The following is a 25,077-nucleotide window of genomic DNA, read 5'->3' on the forward strand; positions in this document are numbered from 1 at the left end:
ATTGTGACATGCGATTGCAGTTTACCACATCGCAATCGGTGTCGATATCGCATCGTAACCAAAAACTTGCCAAGGCTAATTATTCTTGCTGCTTCGATTACTATATGCGATCGCATCGCATCGCAACTCCAAACATTGCCAGTGCTGGGGCCAATATATATTCATCGATCCTTTGCTACGATTGCGATATGCGATATTGTAAATCGCAATCGGCTTTGCCTGGGGGCCGAGTCTTAACCCGAACCACTTACCTTTGAAATATTTAATATGCAAGGGCCAATGGCGGGCTGCCACTTGGTGCCTCCTTATTTGCTAAAGACTTGCCACATCATTCAAATCTTGCCATGTAGGCAAGTCAAACTTGAACTTTGACTTGCTCTAACTTTTGCATACGAACTCGGATTTGAGTGTCGTTCACACCATTGGATTCAGAATTAAGAGATATTCAATATTAAGCTAAGTTTGACACGATTATGACACTTTTATTTTTGAGCATAATTTTGAGCACCTGATCAGAGCTAGACCCAAATGGGAAGCTTTGTGATTACTACCGTAGACAGGTCAAAATATGGGAAACAAGTGGTTATGAAAAACTCCAATTTTCTCCTTAATCATGGTCCCTTGGGAAAATAACTCTGATTATCTTCTAATGGATAAATATAACTCTAAAGAAGCCCTTATAACAGAGGAGAACCCTACAAGATTTGGTCCATTGAGAGTGGATCCATTGATAAATATCCATTTTGTGAGGTCACATCCCGTTGAAGTGGTAAATCAAGCCATTCTATGCCAATAGCTCGTGAAGATCTTCTAGATCTCGATTGGAAATTTCAACAAAGAGAATATCCTCATATTTTTCTACTAATAATGAACTAGGACCAGCTTGGGAAGGGGCTACTTTCCCTGAACGCTAAGGACGATTCAAAGTAGGAACAACACCTTGGTGAGCCTGATTATGAACTGCATATTTGTATGAGAAAGCATGGGAGGAGGAGGGCTTCCCCAAGGCAACCCCTCGCAGGTGAAGAGTTAAGAGCACAATGGCATACTTGCAAACATTATAATCATAGATGTGAAGAGGATCTTCTAATTGTTTACCTTCAAAAAGGAGCCATTGAATCCCATGGAGAATCCTTGATTTGAGCTCCAACGAGATTTTGAGGTCCTTATTAGATCCATAGATCTCACCCAAAAATGAAAAGAGTGTACATACAACATTTTAGCTGAGATGTGGAAGGGGCTCTCATAGATTGTCTCTCTAAGTTCATGGGTGGCTCTGAAGATCTTGAAACTGCGTATAGATTTATTTGAAGTCAATCTTGGAAATTGATATGAGGAATGAGGTGGTTTGAGGCCTATTGGTTGTTTCCATACAAGAACGTCCTCTGGATCTTCTCTCTTACAAGTTGTTTTAGAAATCCCAGAGGCTTCCCAGAGAGCCCCTTAAACCGCCAATTTTCCGTCTCCAGTCCAGGTCGACGGAGGAAATGAGAGAGGAAAGGGCATGGAAGGAAAAAAGTCTAAAGGAAAACCGCAACAAAGGTCGCCTCACTTGTGAGGAAAACCACCTCTAAGAGACACATCTCTGAGAAGAGGTTTGCCACCTCTACAAGAGAAGGAAGCCCACTGCCAGAAAATAGAGCTTGCAAGGGTTTTGGGCCTCGAAGAAAGTGTCATCTATGATAACTCCCAATAATTCCTAGCATTATGTATAAAAAAAAATTATAACAATTTTTAGTGTTATATATATTATAATTTTCAATAATTATTTTTATATGAGTTTAATATCAAAATTTATTTTCAAAATTTCAACTATTTGAATTTTTGTTGAATTTTAAAATCCTCCAACTCAAACATGAACACGAACCAGATAACTTAGCTGAAAATTATTTACCAAATCCATAAAAACACTTGATGATAATTATTCTATTGTTGATGCTCCTAGTGAAGTGAAAATTCTTTGGGTAGGAAAATTTAAGTGTCAAATTTATGATATTTGTTATGCACGTAGGGATTTCCTTTCAAAGCGAAATTTATAATATATATTTTACATAAATTTATAACATATATTTTACATCTATGGATTACAATAAAGATAAAGTGTTCACATTTATGAATTGATATTTTATTTTTTATTACCAATTAAACAATGTACGTTAAAATGAACAAAATATTAGTAAATTTATATTATTTATTCAAGAGAGAAGGCTCATTGTACAGTGGAAACATTCACATCTATCATGCACTGAGAGGGATAAAATCCCTCGAGGTGCAAACCTTTCCTCAAATTCTACACTCCAAAAAAGAAGGTTTGCACCTCGAGGGATTTGATCCCTCTTGGAACATGATAGATCCAACGTTAGATGGATCTAAGATGGTTCCAGTTGAGGGAAACAATGTCACATTTTTAGATTATCATTATTATGTATATGTTTGAGATTAACTTCAAAATTCAAATCATGTTTTCTTTTCTTAGCATGGCCATATCATTCTCTTCTTTAATTTAGTTTGTGTTGCTTTCCTTGAATGGTTTGTACATATATGTTTGGATGCTTTGAGTGGTTTGTGTGTTTATGTGTTTGGCTTTGGATGATAACATTTTTGAATGTTACAGTTGTTGTGTTATATTTTTATATGTGTATGTAATTTTCTATTAGTAATTAGTTAGTGATGAAGAAGGGAGACAATCTTGTCAATAGTTCGTAGCAGGATTGATATTGCACATCTATTTCATTTAATTTTAGGTATCAAAACTTCTCACAACTAATTAATTCTCAATATCGTCCGTCTAGGTATTACTAAATATATCTTGAAGAGTATTTTTAATAATTTATTGGGTCAAGATTACTCTTGAAATATTTTTTTCTTTGCTAATGTTTGAAATAATTTGTTTCCTTCAAAAATATTTTGATGATTTTTTATCTATAGTTTATTCAACAAAGTCAAGAAATAGTGTATTATTTTTTTTTTTTTTAATGAGTGGCTAGAATTATAAAATCTTTACATTATTTGTTTCTACAAACAATTATCACATCTCCTTCAAGAATATTTTGATTTGTTTTGAATGTTTATAAATATAACTTTTCCTCTTGTAAATATTGTGAATACATTATTCTATACCATTATTTATTAGTAATTTTGAATATATGTAATTGTCTATTAGTAACTAGTTGGTGATGTAGAAGGGAGACAATCTTTTCAAGGATTAATTTGCGCTTTGTAGGAGGATTGATTTTGCACATCCATTTCATTTTAATTCTAGGTATCACAAATTTTGACAACTAATTAATTCTTAATAGTGTCCTTGTAGGTATTACTAAATATGGAAACCCTACTTCAAAGTTGCTCGAACAATGAAATCATGTGCATTCGCACCCGCATTGCACTAATGTCACACAAGATGTGAGCCTCCGAGCAGCAGCAGCTCCAATGGTGTCCCTGTGCCTTCGCTCGTTGTAGAGAGGTCCATTGTTCGAGTCCTCCAGCGATTTGTCGTCGCACCTGTTTTTATGGGCGCAAAGACCCGCAAGGGGAGGAAAGGCCATGAAACAGAGTATTTGTGGCCAGAGAAAATCTACGAGGACCTCAAGGACAGTTATCTGAGCTACTTTTCGAGGTTCAAGCCCAGTTCTATCAAGCCTAAGCCCTACATCCTCCCTTTTGAGAGGTTGATTGCCGAAATTGGGGAAAAAATCACTGAGATTACAATCGTTTGCCTTAGAAAGGGGTTTGTGGAAATCTAAGAAGGAGCGAATATGATGGTGGCGGAGAGGGTTTCTGCAGGTACCTCTTATGCGATCGTCTAGTCCCACGACCAAGGAACGATTGATGATCAAAGCGCTGGATCCGCCTGCCTACACGCCATTGGCCCTGAGGTCCCGAACAGATTGCCCTACACACTTATTATCCAAGAACCAGAGTACGACAACACTGCACCTACATGGTCATTGTTTGGATTTGGGTTGATCCTTCCCTCTACGAAATGTAGTATTATCTTCAGATCCATCCTAGATCTAACAGACCAGGCATCCAAAAGACCGAGCGACCCACACCACGACTAGATCTGGAGGTCGGTACACGCCATAACATCGTTCTACTCTGGATCACAGTCCCAAATTACAAAGAAGGTTAATACATGGGCAGCGCTGACAGGAGCCTGGAAATCCCTAATACATTTGTCGACCCTACCAGATGAAATACAAACAACCTCGCCACAGGTTTTACTGGACCCTACAAAGTTGGATCGGCATATCAACAGAGAAATACCAGAATATGCCCCAGAACTAACAGAAATGAAACTCATACACCAAAAAGGCCTGTTAGGCAAGTAGATCAACGGTGATCTTGTAGGATGAAGCTCTGCGCGGAAGCAACAGGACGCTTAGATCTGAAAAATCCAGGCACATGGGTAATAGATTCAGCAACACCGCAGGCGGACACACACCCAGATGAGGAGGATCTAATACCAATTTTCATTAAAACATTGGAAGGCAAGACTTCTTGCTAGAGGATCTGGGAAAGGAGGAAGATACAGGAGCTAAAAAACAAAATCCAGAACTAATTAGGTATACCAGCATACCGGCAAAATATTATCTGCTCAGGCCACAGTTTACAGGACAATCTTACACTCTAGGATTATGGCATCATCGCAGACTCAACTATAATAATAAACCTACGTCTGAGGGGTGGAAATGTCAGAACCAGCTCAAAAAGCACAGGATGATTCAAGGAAGCAGTCAAAGGTAAGGGAAAAGCACAAGACAAAACCGCAACATCAGTTGAGCTTCCAGGTTCCTACATTATAGAACAAAAATCTGAGAATCCTACAATCACCATTGCTATGCCTGAGGTAAAAGACCTGTACACAGATCTCTATTCCAAATCAGTTATATGTAGATTCAATGGTTTTTGGCCAAAATCTGATGTTTTGGACCAATGGATTTATGAGGCCTGGTCTCCAAACTGTGAGATATACTTATGCCCCAAAGGTTTTTTTATAGTCAGATTCAGAACAGAACAAGAAAGAGAATATATCCTCAACAAGGGGCCATGGTTCTGGGGCAATGCAAGACTATTTATGACCCCTTGGTTCCTGGAATTCGATGCCAACACAATGGTGGTATCAAAGATTTCGGTGTGGGTCAGGTTGCACAACCTCTTGTTACATTTCTGGCATCACAATGTATTAATCGCCATAGGGAATGTATTGGGAAAATTCCTAAAGACTAATGAGGACAGAATCTCAAGGGGGATACTCACAATTTCTAGGATATGCATTGAGGTAGACCTCAATGAGGGACTACCAGAAAGCATAAACTTGAATTTCAGTAATACACAATGGACACAACCACTAGATTATGAAAACACAACTTTCTGATGTCATGGATGTCTACAAACAGGACACCTCCACAGTGCCTGTCCTAAAGCAAAACAAACTCCCAAATGGAACAAGGAGCAACAGAAACAACCAAAAAGATGGCAATGTACAGCCCCCTTGGAGGAAGAAGTAGAAAAAGCAGAAACAACAGTTTACAAAGTAGAAACAGAGGATCAAAAAGACCAGAAAAGCACACTAAAGGAGGAGGAAGACCCCAACAACCAAACACAACCCAAAACATCTCAAATAACAACAATGGAAATAATAGACATCAAGCAAACTCATGGATCAGAAGGATCAGTTTCTGACAAAGACACTCTCATTGAAAATCAGCTTTTCATTGTAACGACCACTCCTGACATTGGAGGTTGGCGTAAGGTTGGAAAAAAGAAAGGGAGAAAAGAACAGTAGTCAATTTTTTATTTTTATTTTATTTACTTTTTGTCTGTCTTGCATCCTGCGAAAACAGGTACAGACCATATGCATATGCTTTTTAGCATCTACAAAATGTAATTTTGTCATTATGAATAAAATTACGATATTTTCCAGGGGAGAAAAAAGGTATTACTAAATATATCTTGAAAATATTTTTTCTTAATAATATACAACGTCAAGATTAACAACATCTAATGCATGTAATGCATGTGATGCAAGCAATCAAATAAGATTAGAAAACAACATTTACATTGAAATCAATGCATCTAATGCAAGCAATCAAATTAGATTAGAAATAAATATCTACATTGAAATCAATGCATCCAGTGAAAGAAATAAAAAAGGATTAGAAATCCAAATCTACACTGAAATAAATGCATCCTGTGCAAGCAATCAAATAGGATTAGAAATCAAAATCTACGCTAAAATCAATGCATCTAGTGCAAGTAATTAAATAGAATTCTAAGAAAACATCATCTACATTGAAATCAATGCATCTAGAGTAAGAAATCAAATAGGATTAGACATAAACATCTACACTGAAATCAATGCATCTAGTGAAAACAATCAAATATAATTAGAAATCGGAATCTACACTGAAATTAATGCATCTAGTGCAAGAAATCAAATAGGATTATAAATCATCATCTGCACTGAAATCAAAACATTGTGTGCAATAAATCTTCTTCCCTCTCTCCCGCTCCATATATATATCTATATATCCCTTCATCTCTCCTTTTTTGTCTCTCTATCTCACTCCCCCCACCCCAAAAAAAACACACACGCCCTCTCTCTCTCTCTCCATATATATCTATCTCTCCCTCCCTCCCTCTCTCTATCTCTCTCTTCACCTCCCATTTATATCTATATATCCCTCTGCCTCTCCGTTTTCTCTCTATATCACCCCCAAAGCATACAAAATCTTTATCCATATCTATAAATCTCTCCATCCCTCTTCCTCTCCCTCTCTCTCCCTTCTATTTCTCTTCCCTCCTACTCTCATCTCTCCCTCTCTCTCTCTCTCTCCACCTTTCTCTCTCTTTGTCTTTCTTCTTACCTACCTCTCTCTCCCTCCCTTTCTTCTCTCTCTCATTTCCTCTCTCTCTTCCTTCCTCTTTGTCCCATTCTCTCCCGCCTCACTCTATCTCCCCCCCCCCTCTCTTCGCTCTCCAACTTTGTCACTATCTCCCTCTCTCCTCTCTTCTTCTCTCCCCCTTCCTTCCATATCTCCTTACTTGTTTCTCTATCTCACCCCAAAACATACACACTCTCTCCATATCTCCCTTGTCTCTCCCCCTATCTCTCCACCTGTATCACTCTATGTCTTTGTTCTTCCCTCCATATATATATGGAGTTAATATATATCATGAGATATTAATATATATTATAATATAACAATTTGAATATTATATTAAATTTAATATTGCATTAATCCAAATTTATTAAATTTGATAATATTAATATTATATTATATTAATATTAATATTAAATACAATATTAATATTATAATATCAATATTAGATTTAATGATGTTTTTTACATGGCATGATAACAAAATTTATAATAAAACTACATCAAATTATTATTTTCAAATATTACAACTTCAATGTGGAAATATTTATGTCTTTAAATATTTTAATATATCCCTAGGATATGTTTTTTCCTTTTAAAGATTCGTTTTACAGATGTTTAGTTAAAAGAAATATTAAAAGATTTTGGAGCAAATTTTTTTATTCTTTGTGTTGAATTAATCTTTTTCCTTTGATTTAAGAAATTACATTGCCTTTAGTAAAGAGTAAAAATGTTTAAATTTTTACCTAATTTGGAATTTTAATGTGGTAAAAAAATTTGTTAAAGGTAAATTTATGATCCATTCATATTCATGTATATAATAAAGGAGCCATTAAACGCATGAGATAATTTACTATGCATTCAAATGCATAGTTATATTTTAATAATTAATCTTAGTCAATTAATAAGAATAAAAATTTATATATAATTTAAGATTGACCGACATTAGTGAAAATTATTTTTATTAGGAGTCGTCTATCGAGGCGGAGGAATTTCTCAAACAGTCAAAAGTGGCCGGAATCCGGGCAAATTTTTTTCAAAAAATCTTGTAGAGGTAGTGTTTGAATCGTGACTTTGATGGTGGAAATGGATTCAACACCATCAAAAATGTCTAGGGCACCTAAAATTTTGAAGTTTAACAACTATAACTTGGATTTACAGAAATCCTTGTCGGATTTTCGCTAAATATGACCGGAATTTCCATAACTTTCCATGCAATTCCTCCGGCTAGTTAGACTACTGCTTTTTATTTTTTTTGAGGACGTGACATAATTACACATCGGGGTCATACTGGGCTGTAGAATGCACCTCTCCGCGCAATTAATACTTCTTTTTTATTTTTTATGGTCAATTAAACAATGTTAACATGATCAAAATTAAATAATGTTAACATGATCAAAATATTAAAATGAATTATTGTTATAAAAAAATATTTAGATTAATAAATTTAAAATTATTATATTTAATTTTAAGAAAAATTTAAATGTTTTAAAAAATTAAAAGGGAAGAAAAAAATAATTAATTTAGGAAAAAGTGTGCAAAAAATTTCACAAAATTCGTAATAAAATAAAGGATTAGACAAAAAAATTTTTGGCTTTAATAACCTGTAACATGTACATACAAATATATATGGAAAAATATGATACAAAACTACATTGATGGAGGAACCTCGAGGATAAAATCTATTAAATTATCCAATTCCCCTACATTACATTTAGTCTAGAGATGGTCCCTTATATAATTATATAATTAATTTGTATCAAAATTAGTTATTTTGTTCCAACCAAACACATAAAAGTTCATCCCTAACTTCCCTGCCAACATACTCCCCTTTAACATGTACTTGTGATTTTAATATGTAATCACCTCTCTTCACTTGTCCTTTAAACTAATCATGTCTTCTTTGGTATTTTGCTTTTGTCTTATTTTATCTTCAACTTTCATCTTTTACTAGTGAACATAAATAATTTCACTCTCCCTACATCATGATCTATCAACATCTTGGGTTTTCTTTGGATTGCCCATAACCACATCTCAGTTTTTCATTGGATGACCCATAACCATTACACCTATGGGTTTTTTCATTAGCTTATTTGTAACCATTACAATCCTCAAGACCTCAAGTGGTTTCTGCTTACCACAAACAATACATCACATCAAGTGATTTCTATGGTTTGTGTTGATCACAAACCATTCATTGCAAAAAAGGTTTCCGATTATCACAAACATAACAAAGTGTTTTTTAGAGTACCACAAACTTTTCCACATAACATATTTTATGGGTATACATGCCTCATCAGGCTTACATCATCATTGATTCAGGGACATACAATTACAAATTTTCATTCAAGCCAATTTATTCCTTATATAAAAACTAAATCAAATATTATTTCCTTTCCACATTAAAACTACTTAAGGATGTTTGTTTATGTATTCACTACATATATATCTATAGGTTAGTATTATTCTTACCTTTCTTCTCTTTTTTCTTCCTCGTTCTTGTTTGTTCACAACCTTTATTTCTTCTTTGTCTCTTCATCATTCATTTTCCAATGTTGCTACACCATTCTTGTTATTGTTATCTTCTTTCATTTTGTCATTCTTTTTGTTGTTGCATCATTCTTTATGCCAACGTTACAACCCTTGGTAGATTTGATGCTCTGTGATATGGCCTAGGGCAACCCTTCCCTAGCAGACTTGGTCCAAATTCTAAAAAAACAAATTTTTAAATCTCATACGCGATTTTTCCCTGTATAAAGTGCGTGCACACGCGGGTCAATCTATACCCAACCCGCATATATGTGTTAAAACATTAAAAAATATATAATATCCATTAATTCGGGCGAAGTTTATGGGTTTGACTTGATACTCACCTACTATAGCTCGTGGCCCAATTGTTTCCCAACCGAAAAAAACTAATTTGGAGAAGTATAAATAGACCTCCATGGGAAGGCCTAAGGGAGGAGAAAAGATTAGATATTGATATTATAGTTGATTTACATCCCTAATCAAGTCTGAAGAAATCGTTGTGCCTTCTGCACTCCCAAGTCATAGGAAACCTATGTTTCCTTCTTGAGATGTCCATCATCCCTTTATGACATCCTTGTGTATACTTATGGAGGAGGATTGTTAAGACCTAGGTAGGACAGATTTGGAGGATGGTTTCGCTTGGAGCTGGCGGTTGAATCAGGTTGTAGTTCTTCTGTATTTTCTTTAGCTTACATTAATAAAGAGGTGATGTCTTGTTCTTGATGATTATGGTCTTTATGCATTAATTTATTGTTGAATTGAGGCTTCTGTGATCCATATCAGGTTTACGAGAGATTTTTCGGCGTAAATCACAAGATCTATCATTTGTCGACGCGTTTCAAACCAACTAGTGTGGTTCATCGTCAGGACAAGTTGAAGAAGCAGATCCAGCTTTGCATGTTAAATAGCTTGAGTAGAGCCTCCAATGGCTAACTAGGCCAATAGCTAAATTGGACTAGGGGCCTTACCTCTAAATAAATATATAAATAAATTAATTTAATTGGAAGTTAGTTATAATAAGGGACCTTACCTCTAAATAAATATATAAATAATTTAATTTAATTGGTTGTTAATTTAATAGTTAGTTAAAAGGTATTAACTATTTAATAAATACATAGAAAATATAAATATTGGAATAAAACGTATAATTAACTATTTATAGAGTTTAAAATTGGTTGTGAAGTTGATAGTTAAAAAAAATAAAATAATAAAAGAAAATAAAATAAAAATAAATATAAATAATATATATATATATATATATATACATACACACTTGAATAAAATAATATTAAGTTAAAAAAAAATAAAAGGAAACTAACTAGAATAAAATAATATTAGGTTAAAAAAAAAAAAAAAATTATCCATATTTAAATTAACTGTATAAATGAAGATACCTAAAGGATTAAAAATAAATTTATAAATTAATTAATTAAGATGGTAGCTAGTTATAAGGGCACTAAAAAGAAAAAAAAAGAGCCAAGGGGGGACAGAATAAAATATTTTAACTAATCAGATAAAATAATATCTAATAGATCAAATAAAAAGATGAGACAAGAAATGAGGGGAGGGGAGGAGGAGGGGCGGAAAGGAAGAAAGCGACTAGGAAGAGAGAGCTGGGACCCAACATCTACTGATCTTCCAGCAATCCTCTCTATTGAGATTGCTTGGCATCTTTTCAATCTCCAAAGCTTCCCTAAACTTCTGATGATGGAACTATGAAACTCTAGCAATGACACTAGCCTCCTCAATACAAACACGATGATTGGTTTTTTCCGCATGCTCAGCTAAAGCAGAAGACTTTGATCTCCTATGCTTGAGGTCAGCTACGTGTTCACTAATCCTTTGATTGATGGAGCGACCCGTCTCACCAATATAGGGGGTCCCACAGGAACAAGGGATAATATATACCCCTTTCATATCTTTAGGGTCGATAGGATCCTTTGCTGATCTGAGGGACATATGAATGGTGTTAAGGGGCCTAAAGGTTATAGGGACACAATGCATCCTGAGAATCCTTGCAATCTTATCAGTGGTCCCCTGAACAAACGGAAGATGGACACCTGGAATCCGCTCCTTCGGTACCCTTTTTGCAAGAGAGTTCTTGGTAGCTTTTAGGAAAGCCTTTTGTCCCATGTATCTACTATAACCATTCTCAACAAAGACATCAAGGAGATGGGATTTTTCTTTCTCAAAACTCTTTTTATCCGATTTCCTTAGGGCCCTAGTAGAAAGGGTATTGAGAACCCCCATCTTCTGATTTGGGAAATGGTGGGAACTGGCATGAAGATACTACTCCGTATGCATTTTCTTTTGAAAAACTTGGTGGGAGAGGGAACCATCACTATTCTTAGAAATAAGAATATCAAGGAAAGGAAGGCACCCATCAACTTCCTGCTCTTTAGTGAACTTAATGGCCGAGGATTGATTGTTGAGATGATCGAAGAAGACATCTAATTCCTCTTGGTCGTGAGACCATATAACATTGGTGTCATCCACATACCTTTTCCAAAGCTTAGGCAGGAGACGAGATGAGTTAAGAGCCTTGGACTCAAAATCTTCCATAAAAAGATTAGCAACGACAGGGGATAGGGGTGAGCCCATGGCAACCCCACAGGTTTTCTCAAAGAACTCTCCCTCAAAACTGAAAAAGGTGGAAGTGAGGCAGATCTCAACTAACTGAGCAGTGTCAGGATCTGTTAGGCGGTTGATAACCTCCAAGGCCTCATTAATAGGGATGCAAGTGTACAGGGAAACAACATCAAAACTAACAAGAATGTCCCCAGGGTCAAGTTTAATATCCTTGAGTTCATTAATAAAGGAAGCAAAGTCTTTTACGAAGGACTCCGTACGACCAACTAAGAGCTTAAGCCTTAACGCAAGGAACTTAGCAAGAAGGTAGGTAGGACCTCTTATAAAATCTCACATTAATGCTTATTTGCTTACATGCTTATATGATCTAACACTTATATCATGAACATGCCTTCTATTACTACTATTGTATATGATTTTCTTGAATCAGTTGCAGGTTTTAAGGCATTGGAAGAAGCAGAGGGTTTGAACCCTACGGGAACAACCTCAAATGTAGGACCTCCGGGTAATACCTCTTCTTCCTACTTCAATAGTTTAAGTATTAGGACTACTTGTTTGTGTGTCTCTTTATGTTGTATGCCCTCCACTCTGTTGGGGTTCTCAACCCAAGAGCCTAGGGTGATTCTACCCGAAACAAAATTAGTGAATCCACTGGAGAAAATATTCTTGTTTTTCCTAGATTAAGTTGTTTCTTCTTGATGAGGGCATGCTTGATTGATTTCTTTCTTTTACAGTGTCTGTGACCTGTTTGCTTCTTTGGCATCAAGTCTGATCTTTTGGATCAGGCTTGGATTTTTTGTTTTTCTTAATTGAGCTTTATATACACCCTTTTAAGAGGATACAATAGTGTATACATACTAGTTTCTTTAAGAAACTCATGTATACGCTAGTTTCCTTTGTTTCAGTAGCGTATACATGTTGCTTTGTCTTCGCACAGTCGCGTATACCTTATTTGAATAATTTTTTCAAATCTTGGACTTAGTTAAGATTGTTGCCTCGTGGCTTTTGCTATTTTCTGGTCATTCACTATCACTAAAGCTCCGCTTTTACGCAAGTTTTTAGTTTCTAATCTTCTTCTTGTTGGAAAAACCTAGTCAACCTAGGGTTTTCTTTTTGAGTAAAGTTTCAGTTGGGGTTTTGTGTTCAAGGCTTCTTGTAGAAGCTCTTGGTTTTTCTAAATTTACAGAACAAGAAACTGGTCGCAATTTTGTTTATTACCCAACTTTCGGATTGCTTTGCTTTGCTTTCCTTTTTTGGTTGACCTATTTTGTTTTTCATGGTTTTTGAGTGCCTCTTTGGCAATCTTGAAAGTCTTTCTTGACCTTCTTTTGGTTTTCTGAAGTCCTTTATACCGTTTTTCATATAAATCTATGCAAGTATGTAGTCCTTTGTCGTTTCAAGTTTGATTATATTAATGATGTGCATAACTTGCAAATTTTGGGACTCTTTATGCTTGCTTTTGGTCATGAAATTTTAGTAGACATTTTGTTCTCAAAAAATTCTTTGGGTTCTTTAAAAGATAAAAAGACAAAAACATCGTTCTCGCCTTTCTTTTTCTTTTTAGTTTTTGTTTTTGGTTTCTTCATTATTTTTGAGCAATTGTGAACTTTTTTCAATTGGTTTTGCTTGGTTTTAAGGGAAGTTTGTCATTGAATTTTTTCCCTCCGTGTAGTCAAGTTGGCCTATTGATCTTGTGAAGGAACATATTTGCTTATTGTATGAGCATCCATAGAATCTCGCATCATCATTATAGTTTGCATTAAGTTAGTTTCTATTGTAGGCATTTTTTAGTCTTTTTGTTAGATTTTGAGTGTGTGGAGCGTGTTTTTTGAAAAAAGAAAAAAAAAATGTTTTTATAAGTTTATTCGTAGAGCCTTATAGAAATATCTTTTCATCGAAAAAAATAGTTGCATTTCCATATAGCTAAGTTTCTATTGATTTCTTTTGTGTCAAAACACCATAAGTTTCACTCTCATTTTACCCATGACCTAAAGAACAACCCTTTAAAATCAAGCGCTTAATTAAAAAGAACTAGACCATTTTTTGATTTGTCATTAATTACATAAACAAGTCTAGCTCTTTAGGGCCTTGGAATAGGTGATTGGAGAGTTAACTCTCCAAGGCCACTCAAACTGTTAAACACAGATGTTGAATAATGAGTGAAATCCAGTGTCATTAGAAATACTGGTAAAGCTCCATGACTAGGAGTCAAGCACGAGGGAGAGTGAAGACAAGGAAAGAGAGATACCCCCTCTCCTACTTGTTGGATCCCTCCCCGACACTGTTCCGCCTGGCTTTTGATATGAACTGTTGTCCATAGTTGTTATTCCTAGGCACCACATAGGTCGCTGCAGAGGGGAATCTCGTGACACCCGAGGCAGACATGGCATCACGTTCATTAGTACTTCTAGAGTGTATCCTTGCGAAGCTTGGGTACTTGCACCGGAAAAGGATTTTGTCTAGGGGTCAGCGTAATTGTTTCTCTCACCTTCGCTGGTAGGCCTGGGTTATCATTATACCAGACTATCTTATGAACAAAGAATTTCCCTCCTTGTGACTTCCTTATGACAACATATGACAAGTGCGACACTTAAGATAGACTTTGGGATGACCGTAATGACACTTGTGCGACAATGTTCATGACTTTGTGTATGGGTGTGACACATGCTTAGATAGTTAGAAAAAATCATATACACAAAGATAGACCTTTGAAACCATCAGAATAGTCTTGCAAACATTGCATGATAGCCAAACATGCCAAAAGACGACAATTAACTCAACATGCAACAGGGAACAAAGCACTACAAAAAAGCTCATGAAATTAGCTCTAGTGTTTTCGACAACAATGAACAAGACCAAGGAAGGATCTGAAATTGAGTGTAAGCCAAACTTTTGGAGGGTGTCGCAGCAGCTACAACATGCGCTTTGACCCTTGAAATGGTCTTCAATCTTGGATTCTTTGGGGTGCTTCGATCACTAAGTTTCAAGTGTCTTCTTGGTACTTTTTGTGCTTCCTTTGTTTATCATATTTGCCAGATCTTCCTCGTGTATGCTTTCCATGAGGTCCCTATAATACATGTTTCTACAATCACTCAGGACGAGAAACCATCAGCCTGAAAATATCTTATTCTAACATGTTTGTGTATATTTTCATGTTTATGTCTTTTCTGTGCACTCAAAAGGGTCAAAAGTGATTCAAGGCACATGGGTGCACTTTCAAAGGCTGAAGGGCTGAAGAGGAGGAGCTTTGGGGCTTCGGCATGAGCTTATGCGCCCAAGGGAAGAAATTAATGAAGGTAGGGTGCATGTCGCAAGTCCAAAGGATGAAAGGGAAGGCTTCGGGCTTCCCAAGTTCATTATGCACTCAAGGGCGAGGGGGAAGGAGCAATGAGCACTCCTGAAGATTTAAGGTTGAGGCTTTGTGCCTTTGGGGTGTGCTCATGCGCTCAAGAGGCCTCAGGAAGGGTGTAGGGCGTATTCTTGAAGGTTGAAGGTTGGGGCTTCGTGCCTTTGGGGTGTGCCAATTCACTCAAGAAGTTCAGGAGGGTGTAGGGTGCATAGGGTAAGGTTGAAGGATCATGCTTCGAGTCTTCAAGGTGCACCAATATGCTCAAGGAACGCACATTTCTTCAAGTCAAAGGAGTGCGCTCAAGGAATACTTAGTCATTTTGGAGGACACAGTTCGGAATAAGGAAGGCTATTCATGCTTTTAGAGTGTGCCCAGTCTCTCAATGAGGGCACAGGTTGTGCTTCCAAACAATGAAGGATCTCCCATCCAGGCTTGTTGAAAAGTGTAACTAGGTTCTCTCTTCATAATGACATGTAATTATTATTTTATGTAAAAGATGTAAAGAAGAAAAATAAAATTATCGTAATGCTTGCATCATGGGTTTCATGATTTATAGATTTTATTTTTAATTAAGTCTCCCATTGTGATCCCTTAGGGATTTTCTCATCTAGTCATCAAATTCTAAAGAGCCATTTTCATGAATACATGTTACACATTGTAAAATTCAAATTTGTTTTTTCAATTCACCCTCCAAGACCTTTTCACTAATCCTGACTCAAGTCGGCCTACAATGAAAAGGATGATTCTAGGAATTTGCAGGGTAAGTTCCTTAGAAAGAACACCAAAAGGACACCGCTCACAACCAGATCTCAAATCAATACACCAGTATTTTTGACGTGGTTAAAACCCTCAAAGAGGGAAACAGTCCACGGCCTGAGCCAACGTGGCCACTTCAGGCAATTTATTAATCAAAGAATGAAAATTTACATAAGCTTTCTCTCATAGACGGATTACCTGAACAATGACCCTCCATGCGCTTTAAATAGAACTCATGGACCAATCGGGTGTCAAGCCACGGATCAAGTGTCGGTAATACCGAGGAGAGAGTGAACCGTCGGATCACTACATATCGTGACCGTCGGATTGTAAGTTACAAAATGTACAACGGTAAAGAAACACACTTTACCTAACTCTATACTAGACCAAGTTGAACTTAACTATTTCCTATGTGTTGGAATATCCTAACATCCCCCCTTAAGAACAACTTGGGATAGGATTGAAGGATTTACAAATATGACACAATAGGAGAAGGAAGGAGGCACTAGAGCCTATCCCCCCTTAGTGACAACTTCCTGAACTCCAAGCATATATCGAAGTTTAGTGAACTTCGCCTCTGTGAGAGCCTTTGTGAAGATGTCTGCAACCTGATCATCAGTTGAACAATATTGCACTTCAAGAACATGGTCATGAATGAGCTTTCTGATGAAGTGCATGTGTAGTTCAATGTGTTTGCTGCGCTGATGCTGGACTGGATCTTTGCATAGCTGAATGGCACTTTGATTATCACACCAAAGTGTGGTTGGATGCTGCTGCTCAAAGCCAAACTCTGATAGGATCTGACGAAGCCACAAGGCTTCCTTACTGGCTTCCACGGCACCACGATACTCTGCTTCTGCTGACGAAAGAGAAATGGCAGCCTGTTTCTTACAAGCCCATGTAAGAGGTCCTGAACCAAGAGTGAAGACATAACCGGCAGTAGAATTCCGATCATCAGGGTCACCAGCCCAATCAGAATCAGTGAAACCAACTAATAGAGGAGCTTCTTTAGCACTGTAATGAATCCCAAACTGTACTGTACCTCGAACATAACGAAGTATTCTTTTAGCTGCTTTCCAATGACTTTCACGGGGGTTTTGCATAAAACGAGCAACAAGGCCAACAACAAAGGAAAGGTCAGGACGAGTATGGGTTAAATACAAGAGTTTTCCTACAAGTTGACGGTATAAGGTAGCATCAACTTCAGGAGAAGTACAAGAGACTGAAAGTTTGACTCCAGACTGAAAGGGAGAAGGGGCTGGCTTACAGTCTTCCATGTGAAAATGACGAAGAATATCACAAGCATACTTGGACTGGGAAAGGGAAATACCCTCCTTGGATTGCAAGACTTGAAGACCGAGAAAATAATGTAAGTGTCCTAAGTCTGTCATTTCAAATTTCTTTTTAAGGCTGGACTTCACATGGTTTATAAGGTTGTGATCACTACCAGTAAGAATAAGATCATCAACATAAAGAACAAGGATGATAAGAGAGTTGCCCACTTTCTTGGTGTAGACAGTATTGTCAGAATAACACCTAGAAAAGCCAGATTCTAAAAGAAAGCTATCCATTTTGGCATACCAAGCCCGAGGAGCTTGCTTGAGACCATAAAGGGATTTCTTAAGTCGACATACAAGGCTGGAGTCTGTTTGGATGAAGCCAATGGGTTGTTCCATATAGATTTCTTCATGCAAGTCCCCATGCAAGAAGGCAGATTTAACATCCATCTGATGGACTTCCCATTTTAAAGAGGCAGCAAGGGAAAGAACAAGGCGGATAGAGTTCATTTTGGCAACAGGGGAGAAGGTTTCAGTGTAGTCAATGCCTTCAACCTGTGAAAAGCCCTTAGCAACAAGACGAGCTTTATGTTTATCTACTTTCCCATCTGGTCCATACTTGGTTCTGTAAACCCATTTACATCTAACAAGTTTGCGTCCCTTTGGTAGAGGAACAAGATCCCATGTATCATTTGCCAACAATGAATGATATTCTTCATTCATAGCTGCTTCCCAATGTGGATGGCCTGAAGCTTCTGCAAAAGTGTCAGGATCATGATTTACTGGAGCTTGAGCCAGTAAAGAAGAGGCTCTTTCAAACTGAGAACGTGTACGTCGCTGATCTGTAGGATCACCGGCAAGATCACCTGCTGCATCCCAAGTAGCACGGACCCATCTTGGAAGTTGAGGATCCTGAGAAGGTGGGGGAGGATTTTCATCCTCACTTTCATCATATGAAGAAGAAATGTTTTCAAAAGTAGAAGAGATAGGAAGAGGTGGCACATCCGCCGGACTAGGCTCGCAGGTCGATTTATTTTCATCAAATTTTACATCTCTTCTAATGATAACATTTTTGGACTTAAATGGAATAAGTCTATAACCTTTTACATCTTCAGAATATCCAACAAAAGTACATTTCTCACTCTTAGGTTCTAAATCTTTATGCTTTTCATCTGGAATATGGGCCCATGCTTCACTTCCAAAAACACGAAAGTGACTTACATCTGGTTTAATGGAACTCCAAGCTTCTTCTGGAGTGATATTCTTTAGAACCTTAGTAGGAGTGCGATTGATTATATAATTTGCACAATTAATTGCTTCGGCCCAAAAACTAAGACTGAGTCCTTTAGATTGCAGCATACAATTAGCCATTTCCTTTAAGGTGCGATTTTTGCTTTCAGCTACACCATTTTGTTGTGGAGTGTATGGAACAGTATGTTGCATTTGAATTCCATTTTCGGTGCAAAAGTTGATGAATGTGTTTTTAACATATTCTCCACCATTATCAGTTCTTAGCTTAAGAATTTGATGTCCAGATTGTTTTTCAACAAAGGCTTTGAAGGCCAAAAATGTGTTAAATACTTCGCTCTTGAGTTTTAAGAAGTATACCCAAGTGCGTCTGGAGAAATCATCAATGAAAGTTAAGAAATACTTGCAGCCAGAGAATGAAGCAATAGGAAGTGGACCACATAAATCACTGTGCACAAGCTGTAAAGGTGCTGAGGCGTGCCAAGAGGCACGTTTTTCAAAACTGTCCCGATGATGTTTTCCGAGTACACATCTGGAACAAACACCATCTCTGCAAGATACCATAGGAAGACCTGTCACCATATTTTCTTTACATAGATGCTGAAGGGAGCGATAGTTTAAGTGACCAAATCGCTCATGCCAAAGTTTGCTCACTTCATCATTATGAGCAACAAATACTGAGGGAAGATTTGATGACCCAAAGTTGTGAAACTTATACAACCTTGTGGAATCATCAGCAATACCAGTAGCTAGAATCTGTTTAGGATCTCTTAGATCCTTGATTACAACATCATGAGGTGAAAATTCAACAATTTTACCTTCACCTGAATGAGTTATCTGATATACAGATAGAAGGTTGCAGGATAAGGTTGGAACACATAATACATCATTAAACTGACCATTGTCTAGATGAACAGTTCCAGTCCCTACAACATTAAGAGATCTATCATCACCAACATATATATTTTTGGTGTTACAATCATTTAAAGAAGAAAACATGGCTTTGTTTTTGGCCATGTGATAAGAGGCTCCAGAATCAATGAGCCACTCATGAGAATGAGAAGAAGAAGATACATTTAATGCATAACCAGACTGAGATGATTGACAACGACATGCAGAAAGTGCCATTCCTGAAGATGAAGTTGAAGTTGAAGTTGAAGAATGCTCCACATGGATGTTATGTTTCTTCATTGCGGCTTCCAAGGCTTCCATCTTCTTAAAGCATTTAGATTCTAAGTGGCCATCTCGATTACAAAAGTTACAATGTCTATCAGTCTTCTTCCATTTGTTTTTATTGGTCCTATCATTTTGCTGAAATGATCTTTCATTTTGAGGCTGAGTTTGCTTAGGACCCTTGTTTGGTTTAGGACCATTCTTTTTAGGATATGACTTCTTAGGATTATTTGAATTTGGTTGCTGCTGGGCGGCTAACGCTTTCTTGGAAGAGTTTCCAAGATTAAGAAGACCAAGGTGTAAGAGTTTTTCTTGTTCTCTTATTAAAGAATCACAAAAAGAGTCAAAGGAAGGGGCCTTGTAGTCTTTTCCTTGACAAATGAAAGCTTCCCTTGTAGAATGGAAGGTGGAAACAAATACAGAGTAGGCTGGTCCCAACTTAGTAAGGATGAAATAAATAAGGTTACTATCTTCTTTCTTAACCTTAACACCTTCCAAGAGATATCTAAGGGTCTTGAATTTGGACAAGAAATCTTCAATGCAAGAAAAATTATTAGGATCCAATGTAAGCAACTCATTTTCAAGTTGATGGGCTCTAATTTCATTTTTAATCCCAAAAACTTTAGTGATTTGTTCCAATGCTTCATGAGGAGTATCAAGTTCTGCAATATGGAATCTAAGATCAGGAGAAATAGACATCCCTATCAAACCACGTGCTTGATCTTGTCTATTTTCCCATTTTGCAGCCTTGTCTTCATCTTTTGGTTTCTTCTCTTGGCCTGTGGCTATTCTGTAGAGACCTTTACTTCTAAGTAAATCTTCCATGTAGGCTATCCATTGGAAGTAGTTAGTGCTGTCAAGAATGACTTGGCATGGACTTTCCATTTTTTTTAAAAATTGAAGCTGAAGATGCTGAAAGTAAGTGTTCCAATGGATAGATCTCGAAAAATTAGGCTGTTTTAAAAAAAACGGCTCTGAAAAAGGCTTCCGGATGAAGAAGTTATGGCTTTTTGAAAAAAAATTGTTGAAGTTGCCGGCAAAGTGCGCGAATGTGCGGGAATGAAAAAAAAACGCCTCCACAAAATGGAGATTTGAACCCAAGACCTCTACTCTCTTAAAATAGCTTTGAACCAATTGATCTATACAAAAAATTTGAGAGAGAGAGAGAGAGAGAGAGAGAGAGAGCGGGGGGGGCCTTGGGTTGCGTGCTTGCCTTGAGAAAGCTCTTTTTTCCTACAAAACAAAAACACAAAACCCAACACGAATATGCAAAGAAAAACGAACCTTACAGCTCAAAGTTAGCTTTAGCCGGAAACTAAATATTTTTCTCAATGTTTCTGATTTTCCAAGATCACACTAAGGTGCAGGGAAAAGAGCATACGCATGAGAAAAAAAACTTCCTTTCTGTTTCTGATTTGCCCAGATCGCACAGAGTCGCAGGGCAAAGAGCATACGCAGAAATGAAAGGTATAGATCCGGTAATAAAAAAAGCTAAATAAACAGAAACCGAAATAACCAGAGAGAAAATAACAGTGAACTGCAGATAAACACTGTATACCTCCAGATCTTAAAAATGACGCAGATAGGGCTACCGGAAACCTTTTCGCGTGAAATGAAAGGGGTTCCTCACTGGAACAGATGCTCCGAACACAACAGAGCAGTCCTCTCAGCCCGGAAGCAGTCATAAATAGTAGATCTAGGAAACGACAGCCGCATGCAGTTCTACCGGCTTCAGATTTGGATCACCAACGGACGCGGCCCTCAAATAGCTCTGATACCATGTAGGAATTTGCAGGGTAAGTTCCTCAGAAAGAACACCAAAAGGACACCGCTCACAACCAGATCTCAAATCAATACACCAGTATTTTTGACGTGGTTAAAACCCTCAAAGAGGGAAACAGTCCACTGCCTGAGCCAACGTGGCCACTTCAGGCAATTTATTAATCAAAGAATGAAAATTTACATAAGCTTTCTCTCATAGACGGATTACCCGAACAATGACCCTCCATGCGCTTTAAATAGAACTCATGGACCAATCGAGTGTCAAGCCACGGATCAAGTGTCGGTAATACCGAGGAGAGAGTGAACCGTCGGATCACTACATATCGTGACCGTCGGATTGTAAGTTACAAAATGTACAACGGTAAAGAAACACACTTTACCTAACTCTATACTAGACCAAGTTGAACTTAACTATTTCCTATGTGTCGGAATATCCTAACATCCCCCCTTAAGAACAACTTGGGATAGGATTGAAGGATTTACAAATATGACACAATAGGAGAAGGAAGGAGGCAGTAGAGCCTATACATGTTGGCCTAGGCACATGGATAAGTTGGCTTATATCACATGGACAATCCACTATATATAGAGAAATTCGACATCACTTGAAGAACAATTCATTCAAGCATCATAAGCAAGAGAAGAAGCATGAAAATCAAAATGAAAGTAGCCTCATAACCAGCGAGAAGAAAGAGAGGAAGAATGAATATATTTGGCACATTTTTTGGGTTAGTCTCCTCGCACGTGTGATAGAGACTAGGGTTTTTGTAGTAGGGTTACATTATCCCTCACCAAATTCAAGTGAAAGGTCACCAAACCATCATTATTTCTAGCTGAGATTACAAGGAGAAGCTCTCAATCCAAGCGAAGGAGAAACACATCATAAAGTTCCATCATTTAGGCCACAAGTGTGATTTTTGTAGAGTTTCAGGCAGTTGAAAGTTGCATATCTGTGGAGGAAGGTTGAAGTAGTGGAATAGCTGAAATTTTCAATGCTATAAGTCAGTTTGACCAGCGTTGACTTTTAAAAGAAGGAAAAGCATTGAGAAATGATCTTGTGACTTGGCTTTCGAGAGGTCATTGTGTCAAGGGTCTTGGTCTTGGTATTCGTCAATTGAAGTTCCTCTAAGAAGAATTTGTTTGGGTTTTCCTCTCAAGGAGTGAGAGGTTTTGGCCCTGGTTGATAACCTATATAATGTGTCTCCTGTCTCTTTATTGTTTATGAATTGGTAATTGTCTTGATGAAAATAACACAATAATAACACAAGAAGAGAAGATCATAATCAAGAAGTGAAAATAATATAAAAAATCAATTATCATAAGTAGAGAAATCACCTATCTATTGATGCCCTAGATTTTCTCAACAAGGCTTTGGAGTGCGCTTGTGCGCTCTTGGCCTTAATGGGATTGCTTTGCAACTGAAATTTTTCTAAGTCTGTGTGATCAAGCAAGGGGCGAATAGGATGAGTTTAGACATAGAACCAAGTGCAACACACACTAACTCATCGAGAAATATTAGACAAGCTAGAGAAACAATGAATACACATCAAAATTCCCTACATGTTCCCCAGGTACTACTAGTGGAGTGTGTGCGACTGTGACCCAACAGTGTTTTTTGATAACACAAAGATGTTGTGACCATGAAATGCACCTAGATATGTTCTAATAAATGCAATGACACTTGAGAATATTCAAGAACACTTATAACATATAAAGTGAAACTTGACAAATGAGGCAACACTTGATATTACAATGAAGTAGACTCCAAAATTTGAATGTAGTGAAAATTTTAGAGGGTGTTGTAGCAATGACAACACTTGGTGACACACTAGGTGAACTTCAAATCGTCTGTTTGGGAAAGTTTTTGGTTAAGAGTCAAACCTTCAAGAAGTATTGATTGCCCTAAGTTCCCCCTTTCAACTCGTTTTCGTGCATAGCATCTCACTTTTCTCTACTTGGTCAAAACACACATCGAAGATACACTATATCACAATTGTTCGATACAGGAGAGGGTAATTTGCACAACAAGTTTATGAATTTCATAGTATGATTTTTCATCTCTAGTGTTGCTATGTTGCCAGTAGGCCTAGACAGTACCCTGATGGAGTCACTTCAGGAGTACAAATGTTGCTTCATTACCACCGAGCCTGGACAGTACCCCGATGAAGTCGCTTGTTTCACCTCCTTGCACAAGAACCCTTTCTCTTCTTTCACCCTTCATTTAATTATTTTAATAGAACTATGCTTTGGCACTTATTATTTTCAATGGGAGGAAGAGGGATCCTAACTATTGAGATCAAAGGAGGTTTCCCCTTTAGAGAAGTATATGTATACCTCGGATTTTCCTTTGCTCACATTAGATTTTTCCCCTTGTCCCTTCTCTACTAGATTGGGCAAGCGTTTATGATGAAAGGAGATTTTGGGGTAAGGCAAAATCCCTTTCATATCAATTTTTCGATCCTGAAGCCTGTGGGTTATGGCCCACAAACCTATCGGAAGCGTTATTGAGGCCTTAAGCCTTTAAACCCGGGACCATTCAACTTAATCGATACACAGGATTACACAGGAAAACCCCACTCCAAACACATAAGCCCGACTTCAAATATTATAAACCCGCATTCATAAATCGTCGGTCCATCTCTCGGTCCATCGCCTTTCTGCTGCGCTTTCCATTCTCCGATCTCCGATCAAATCAACTTGCACAACAATCCTCCACCGTGGATCTAACACACTTGATCCAACGACTATCAGAGATTTCGGGTGGACAAATAGCACGGGGATTACTCGCCCGAAAAGCGGTTTCCTCTCTCCTCCCAAGTGCTACGTGTCTTATAGTTAGTGGAATCGGGTGCTCACCCCGAATTACTGCTTACCACTTCTACCTCGCCCAAAATACCACTTTGTCTTGAGAAACCACCTCTTCGTTGATTATCTTCCACGCTCTTCCACCATGCGATGACCTTTAGATCTGTCGATCTATCGATTGGACGGCTCTCGCTCACTTCGAGTTTAGCTCAAGTTTTATCGGGTTTCCCTCTGTTCCACTTGGACTTAGTGCTTTAACACAGTTTCTCTGCCATTTCTCTGTTTCAAACTGTCATCACTCTATACAACAGTTAACTCGATATCTTTGGATCGCCATCGATCCTACAGTGATCGATGGTCGACCAAACCTGCAACACTGGAACATTCAGACGGTTTATAAAATACACACAGGTGCACAAAATCAACACAAGGCACACTTTTTTGTATTATACAGAAAAATTACATGCTAATGCATTTTAGCCTTAGAAACAAGATCCCTTCGATTACATTTTGACCACTCTGGTTTACACAAATTCTATTTGTTGCTCTCTATCTTCAGAACGCGCAGGTTCATAATCTATATATATATATATATATATATATATATATATATAGGAAACCTTGGATCGGATCACTGAGAAGGATCTGATCAAATCCACTCCTTGATTTCCTCCCACAAATCACTC

This window comes from Pinus tabuliformis, chromosome 9 (assembly GCF_031772625.1).
Source record: "Pinus tabuliformis cultivar Carrire ecotype Pingquan chromosome 9, CPIR1, whole genome shotgun sequence".
NCBI lineage: Eukaryota > Viridiplantae > Streptophyta > Pinopsida > Pinales > Pinaceae > Pinus > Pinus tabuliformis.